The sequence below is a fragment of the Myotis lucifugus genome, unplaced genomic scaffold, assembly GCF_000147115.1.
Source record: "Myotis lucifugus unplaced genomic scaffold, Myoluc2.0 scaffold_21, whole genome shotgun sequence".
NCBI lineage: Eukaryota > Metazoa > Chordata > Mammalia > Chiroptera > Vespertilionidae > Myotis > Myotis lucifugus.
The window spans coordinates 9,912,981-9,920,886 of record NW_005871069.1 but is presented as its reverse complement, the minus strand read 5'-3'; the positions used below and the strand labels follow the sequence as shown (position 1 = coordinate 9,920,886).

At 44.0% G+C, this 7,906-nt stretch overlaps 2 pseudogenes across 1 annotated transcript; both read left to right on the top strand.

Moving 5' to 3' along the window:
• The first annotated feature begins 2,428 nt into the window (after positions 1 to 2,428).
• LOC102441800 lies at positions 2,429 to 3,801 on the top strand (annotated as a pseudogene). Its single transcript, XR_002828496.1, has one exon. The product of XR_002828496.1 is annotated as a serine/arginine-rich splicing factor 11 pseudogene (transcript).
• A 1,958-nt stretch (positions 3,802 to 5,759) lies between these two features.
• LOC106696615 lies at positions 5,760 to 6,930 on the top strand (annotated as a pseudogene).
• Positions 6,931 to 7,906: the final 976 nt, after the last annotated feature.

Below are 7,906 nucleotides of genomic sequence, written 5' to 3'. Positions count from 1 at the left end.
AGTGAACTGGCCTGATCAGGGGGTGGGGCTGACTGGCCAACCTCATGTGGCCCTTCCCCCAGCCACCTGCCCCGGATCTGCCCACACCACCACGATAGGCCTGCAGCCATCTTCTGGCCTGCCCCTGATCGGACTCTCCCATCCTGATCCAGAGCGGGGCCACACAGAGCCTGGACCCTTCCTGGCAGCCCCGAGTCCCAGAGAGTAGAGGCACCTGACGGGCAGGGACAGGGATCACAGGCCTCTAGGGAGCACTGCAGAGACGGCAAGGAGTGGAGAGGGCCTGCGGAGGGGGAGGAGGTGAAGCCAGTGGACATCAGTCCAGAATCCAGCCCTTCCCCCCAGAGGCAGCGAGCCCTCAATCCAGAACCCCAGCCCAAATTGGAAGAGCCTGAAGGAGACTTCAGGAAGCTCTACACAGAGCTGTGCGTGAAGAACGAGAGACTTCGTGAGACCACGCTGTGGCTGGCGCAGCTCAAGGTGGAGCTGGAGTGTGCCACGCAAAGGCAGGAACGCTTAGCAGAGAGGCTCATAATTCTTAGCAGGAGGCTAGCCCTCCTGGAGCTGGAGAGATTTGAGCACAGGGCCCTGGAGTGCAAGGCCACTGAGCTGGAAGAGGAGCTGAAGGGCCTGTCCAATCTCCAGGCTGACAATCATCACCTCAAGAATGAGAACGCAGCCCTGATCCGTGTCATCAGCAAACTGTCCAAGTGACCCCGGAGGACTTGCCCCTGCACCAGCATTTATACAGCTGCTTCTGCCACACGCATCCCTGGTCCTGTGTGAACATGAGTGACAGGGCTGCAGGGAGTCTCTGAGAAGCCATAATCTCCCCTCAGGACCTAGTGACAGAAAAAGACATACAAGTCCAGGCAGTGCAGAGGGTCCCAAACAAAATGGACCTAAAGAGGCCCACACCAAGATACATCATGATTAAAATGGCAAAAGTTAAAAACAGAGAATCTTGCACAGTTGGAGTGGCTCAGTGTTTGAGTGTCGATCTATAAACCAGGAGGTCATAGTTCCATTCCTGGTCAGGGCACATGCCTGAGTTGCGGGCTCTATCCCTGATAGGGAGTGTGTAGGAGGCAGCCAATTAATGATTCTCTCTCATCATTGGTATTTCTATCTCTCTATCCCTTCCCCTTCCTCTCTGTAATCAATAAAAATATATTTAAAAACAAATACAGCCAGAGAATCTTAAAAAGCCACAAGAGAAAGGCAGTCAGTTACCTACAAGTGAACTCACATGAGACTGTCAGCTGATTTCTCAACAGAAACATTTCAGGCCAGAATGGATTTGCATGAAATATGCAAAGTGATGAAAAGCAAGGACCTACAACCAATCTTCTCTTCCCACCAGAACCTGGTGACCAATGATCTGATTTCAGTTTCTATAATTTTATCTTTTCTAGAATGTCATTTAAATGGAATCATATAATATGTAGTCTTTTGTGACAAGGTTCCCCACTTAGCATAATATTTTAAGATTTATCTATTATTGCATGTATTAGTAGTTTCTTCCTGTGTCAACTTGACTGGGCTGAATTGTGTTGTGTCTCCCAGAATTCTCTTCCTAGCATGTTTCCATTAGGGTGGGCCACAGAGTGGTCAGTGTGAAGCTGGGAGAGCAGGAGTGAGGCTGTAGCCATTTTTATGGAGGCACTTTTGGAGCTCACACATGTAACTTACTTGCTGGTTCAATTTGTTGGTGTGGGGCAGAATGGCCTATAATGTTCTACCTTTCCTTGGATCCTCTTTCAGCTTTTCGGATTCCTGGACCAAGTGTGTGTTTAGCAACTTGGCAAAGGGCAACTTTCCCCAAAGGATACCCATATCATCAAGATTAGGGACACTGAGAAGTGACCTAGGGTCACTCATGGGTTCCAGCTTGCCCTTGTTTCTTCCACTTTGCATGGATCTTCCCTTCCCAACCGCCTAGCCTGTGAACTCCAAGTTCTAGTACTAGATGCAAAAAACCACATGGAGAATGCTGAGCTGATTCCAATTGTGTAATGTTAATCCCTATAAACAAATCACTACACAAACATACTGAAAATGTCCTAGTTGTTTTCTTTCTCTGTTTAACTCTGAAATAATTCCCTTTTCTTATTGAATAGATTTCCATTGGATAGATGTACATTTTTTTTATTCATTCACTAGTTGATGGGAATTTTGTTGTTCTCAGTTGGCTTGACATTCACATATAGGTCTGTGTGTGAACATATTTCAAAATATGTATGTATAAAAATAGTAATAACTAGCCTCCCGCGGGGCGGAGAGGGGGGGCGCGCTCTGTGCACGGGGCCTTCCGCTCTTGGCGGCGTGGCCTAGATGACGTCACTATCCGTGACTGGAGCTGGAGGACAGAGGAGCCCTTCCCGTTGCCGGTGCCAGCCTGCCTCTGGGAATTATTTCGCTCAATGATTCACCTTTGCCGGTCTCATCCCGTGTCTGCTTTGTTAAATTCCATGATCCGGACTCAGCAGCTGTGGCACAGCATCTGACAAACACTGTATTCGTTGACAGAGCATTGATAGTCGTACCATATGCAGAAGGAGTTATTCCTGATGAGACTAAGGCTTTGTCTCTGTTGGCACCAGCTAATGCAGTGGCAGGTCTTCTGCCTGGTGGTGGACTCCTGCCTACTCCTAACGCACTTAACCAGATTGGCGCTGTTCCATTGGCTGCTTTGGGAGCTCCTACTCTTGATCCTGCCCTTGCTGCACTTGGGCTTCCTGGAGCAAACTTGAACTCTCAGTCTCTTGCTGCAGATCAGTTGCTGAAGCTTATGAGTACTGTTGATCCCAAGTTGAATCATGTAGCTGCTGGTCTTGTTTCACTAAGTCTGAAATCAGATACCTTCAGTAAAGAAATAGAGGAAGCCATGAAGAGAGTACGAGAAGCACAGTCCCTAATATCTGCTGCCATAGAACCAGATAAAAAAGAAGAAAAATGAAGGCACTCAAGATCAAGATCACGCTCTAGGAGGAGGAGGACTCCTTCATCTTCTAGACACAGGCGGTTAAGAAGCAGATCTAGAAGGAGGTCACATTCTAAGTCAAGGAGTAGGTGATCCAAAAGTCCCAGACGGAGAAGATCTCATTCCAGAGAGAGAGGTAGAAGGTCAAGGAGCACATCCAAAAACAGAGACAAAAAGAAAGAAGACAAAGAAAATAAACGTTCCAAAACACCACCAGAAAGTTATAGCACAGCTAGACGGACCAGAAGTGCAAGCAGAGAGAGACGACATCGACGAAGCAGGAGTGGCACAAGATCTAAAAAGCCCAGGTCTCCGAAAAGAAAATTGTCTCGCTCACCGTCCCCTAGGAGGCATAAAAAGGAGAAGAAGAAAGATAAAGACAAAGAAAGAGGCAGAGATGAATGAGAACGATCAACAAGCAAGAAGAAGAAAAATAAAGATAAAGAAAAGGATCGGGAAAGAAAATCGGAGAGTGATAAAGATGTAAAACAGGTTACATGGGATTATGATGAAGAAGAACAGGGGTATGACAGCGAGAAAGAGAAAAAAGAGGAGAAGAGACCAACAGAACCAGTTTCCCCCAAAACAAAAGAATGTTCTGTGGAAAAGGGAACTGGTGATCCCCTGAGAGAATCCAAAGTGAATGGTGATGATCATCATGACGAAGACATGGATATGAGTGACTGAATATGGCCTCCATGAGAATCCACCTGTATACATGCATCAGTTTCATTCCTTTGTGTGATATCTTCAGGCTGTATTTGTTCATCTCAAACCTAAGATGTATACAGCTCTGAGCTATAAATGGTTATAACGCTCCTGATATTGATATTATTTACATCCAAAAATTTTTAGAAAATACTATGTGGGTAACCAATTCTTGATGTGGTGAAATCTGATTGAGTAACCAAGCAGTTTGACTATTCTGGTGCTGCTTCATAACAGAAGTGAAAAGCTGCAATGATTGTTTATGTTGTATAATCTCCTTTATTAAGTAAGCTCACTTATAGTATTTCTAGAATTTGATTCATTGCCGTAATAGAGCCATGTAGGGAATGCACTGATTGCATGTTAATTGCAGCAGGAATATCCTCAATGTAATTAAAATCCTCCAACATGATGGATCTACTTATGGTCTTGTTTGTTGACATGACAAATTAACATTCTTATAGTTACATCTGGAAATAAGCATTTAAAATAGATAATCCTTTAAGCCTTGTGGCTGAAATTTTATGGCTTTTGTTTAACTTTGAAAGGTTATATATGCACTAACCTTTTTTGATGGCTGCTTAGGCTTTAATTACAGAAACAAGATTTGAAATGAAACTGTCTTTGGCAGTGAGTAAATAGCATACTTTGAAGTAGAGTTGTATACTTTTTCATAAGGTGTTTGGGAATTTTTTTCCCTGAAATAATTTATTTCACACCTACATCATTGAAAGCTATCTGCCTAACCTGAGTCCATCTGTAAAAGAGTTATCTCTTGTCCTAATTTTCAATTTTTCACTTTTATTAATTTGTTTTAATCTCAGTGTTGGAAAAAGGGGGTAGTGCATTTTAAATTGACCATATGCTTTTAAAGTGAGACAAATGTACTTGATAATGTACTTTTTATTTGATCTCAAGTTGTATAAAACCAATAAATTTGTGTTTCTGTTAAAAAATAGTAATAACTAAAAATGTTAAAGGTTGATTTTTCTGTCCATCCAAGCAACTGATTGGAGATGGAAGCCAATTAGGGCTGTATTAGAAGTTTAAATTGGGCAAAGATTAGACATCATTTTAGACAGGTGTTCTGCCCATACAGTATTTATTGAATTTGTTAATTATAGAGTTCTTGCACTGCCAAACCATTCCTAAGAATTCAAAGAAAGAAATGGTAAAATGGACAGCCTACTCATCCATCATACTGTATATTAAAACTTAATTCAGGTGCATTTTGATAATTTCACAATCTTTTAAACAGTTATAACAAGGGTGGGTTTTAAATCTCCTGCAGGTCCTCAGATTTTTAGTACAGTATGCCATTAAATAAGTTCCACATATCCACCTCAGTTCACTCCTCAACATACCCTCAACAAAATTTTGCTGGAAAAAAAATGCATACTTTTGAGGGAAAATATGTGGCTCAAGGTCCAAGAGATTTGTTAAGATTTCTGGTTCACAAATGAAGTCTTCAGTTTAACCAAGAATCCCTTGTTTCTCTCTCAATCATCCAGCCTTCCCTTAGCTTGCTCAATGACTGACCCAAACAAATCAGAAAGCAGGCATCCTGTCTGCTACCTCAAGAAACATCACCATTATTGCCCAGAAATGGTTCACAGGTCCTATCCAGAAATCCTGTTACTCACCTCACCACCACCACCCACCGTCCCAGGAGTCTGATTCCTGCATTGACACTTTTATCAAGAATAAACTCGCGACCAAACATGGCCGTGGCCGCGCAGCAGCTGCAGTGGCGTGGGTGACTCGGGGCAGCTGCCAGGCGACCTCCCTGAGGCTTTTCCATCTGAGTTGAAGGTCCCTCCATGGCCTGCGGATCCGCCGGGTGCGTCTCCAGAGCACACTGCAGCTCCTCTGCATTTCATCCATGCTGGAGTGGCCAGAACAAGGAGGCACTGGTCTGGGGTGAAAAGTGTCCCCCCAGGTGTAACAACCTGTAAACTTTAAAAACAAGCCACACAAAACAAACAAGACGGGCGAGAAGAAGCCAGAGCCTCTGGACTTGGTGAAGGATTTCCAGAAGTACCTGACCCAGCAGACCCACCACGTGAACATGATCTCGGGGTCAGTGGGCGGGGACAAGGAGGCAGAGGCTCTTCGGGGAGCTGGGACAGATGGCGATCAAAATGGACTTGACCACCATCTGTTGGTTTCCCTGGATGAAAACTCGGGAATGTTGGTAGACGGCTTCGAAAGGACCTTCGATGGGAAGCTCAAGTGTCGTTATTGCAACTATGCCAGCAAAGGGACAGCCCAGCTTATCGAACACATCAGAATCCACACAGGTGAAAAACCTCATAGATTTCACTTACGTCCATTTGCCTCTGCTTACGAGCGTCACCTGGAAGCCCATATGCGTTCCCATTCAGGAGAAAAACCATATAAATGTGAATTGTGTTCCTTCTGCTACAGCGATCGAAGTAACCTCTCCCATCATCGACGGCGCAAGCATAAGATGGTACCAATCAAAGGTGCGAGGTCTTTCTTAAGCAGCAAGAAAATGTGGGGCGTTTTACAGGAGAAAACCAGCAACCTGGGCTATAGCAGAAGAGCACTAATCAACTTACGTCCGCCTTCCATGGTGGTTCAGAAGCCAGACTACCTTAACGATTTCACCCATGAAATCCCCAACATCCAGACGGACTCGTATGAAAGTATGGCGAAAAGCACCTCAACTGGGGGCCTACGCAGGGACCCCCAAGAACTCCTGGTCGACAACCCTCTCAATCAGCTCTCCACTCTCGCAGGGCAGTTGTCCAGCCTGCCCCCTGAAAACCAGAACCCCGCATCCCCCGACGTAGTGCTCTGCCCGGACGAGAAGCCTTTCCTGATGCAGCAACCCTCGGCCCAGGCAGTGGTTTCTGCCGTGGCCGCAAGTATTCCTCAGAGCGCCTCCCCCACCAGCCCCGAGCCTCGGCCGCCCCAGAGCCAGAGGAACTACAGTCCCGTGGCAGATCCAAGCAGCGAACCCAGTGCCCACACGAGCACCCTGAGCATAGGAAACAGCCAGCCGAGCACGCCCGCTCCGACCCTGCCGGCCCAGGACCCGCAGCTCCTGCACCACTGCCAGCACTGTGACATGTACTTTGCCGACAACATCCACCATTCACATGGGATGTCATGGGTGTGAGAACCCTTTCCAGGGCAACATCTGCAGATGCAAATGTAAAAACAAGTGCGACTTCGCCTGTCATTTTGCAAGAGGGCAGCATAACCAGCACTGACCGGGGACAGTCACATTACTCTGTCCTTGGTTTTGACTTTATGCATTTTTTTTAGTTTTGTTTATCGTTGGTTTTTGTTGGTGGGGGGAGGACCCATCCCTAATATGCTAATTTAAAGTTTATACATTATATTTATAGAAAACAAAGTTGACAATAGAAACAAATGTTTTCCTTTTTTTTTCCATAAAAGTTTGGTCAGGGTCATTTATATATTAGAACAATTAGACACATTGGTGTCTGTTTTTTCCTTTTATTTAGACTTTGATGATTGAAGTGCAATCTTAATCTTACAGGTATTCATTTAAACTCCCACGCTTAAGGTCCATGTAGACTTCAAAGCTTGGTCCTAGTGGTGTTTCACTATATACACAGCTAGATGTCATCTCTGCCATATTTAAAAATGGTAGAATAAATCACTTTCTCACAAACTTTGTTACAACTTATTTCCATGTTTAGCAGAGGAATTGCCTTTAAAATTGCTCTTTAGATAGTTGAAATACTATCTAGTTCACTTAGTTTAAGTTGAATTGATAGTTTCAACTGATAGAAGTAAAACTATTTCAGTATATAGAAAACCTTTCTTTTTTTCCATAAGGGGGAATGTAAAACAGTTCTTTTAAAATTAAAGTTATAAAAATTTGAGAGGAATGTTCTGAAATGAAATGAAACGGGGCTTTACATTGAAAATGGATTTTAATATTTGAAAACCTGTTTGTTCAATCTCTTGCTTAAAAATGCATCAATTTTCCATTGGATTTGTTTTATTATACTTGTAGTTTATTTTTATTTTTTTTTTTTTATTTTTTTTTAATTTTTTTATTGCTTAAATTATTACAAAGAGTATTACATATGTCTCCTTTTTTTTTTTCCCCGCCCTTGACAATCCCCTGGCTTCCCCTACCCCCCAGTGTCTTATGTCCATTTGTTATGCTTATATGCATGCATACAAGTCCTTTGTGATCTCTTACCCCCCCCC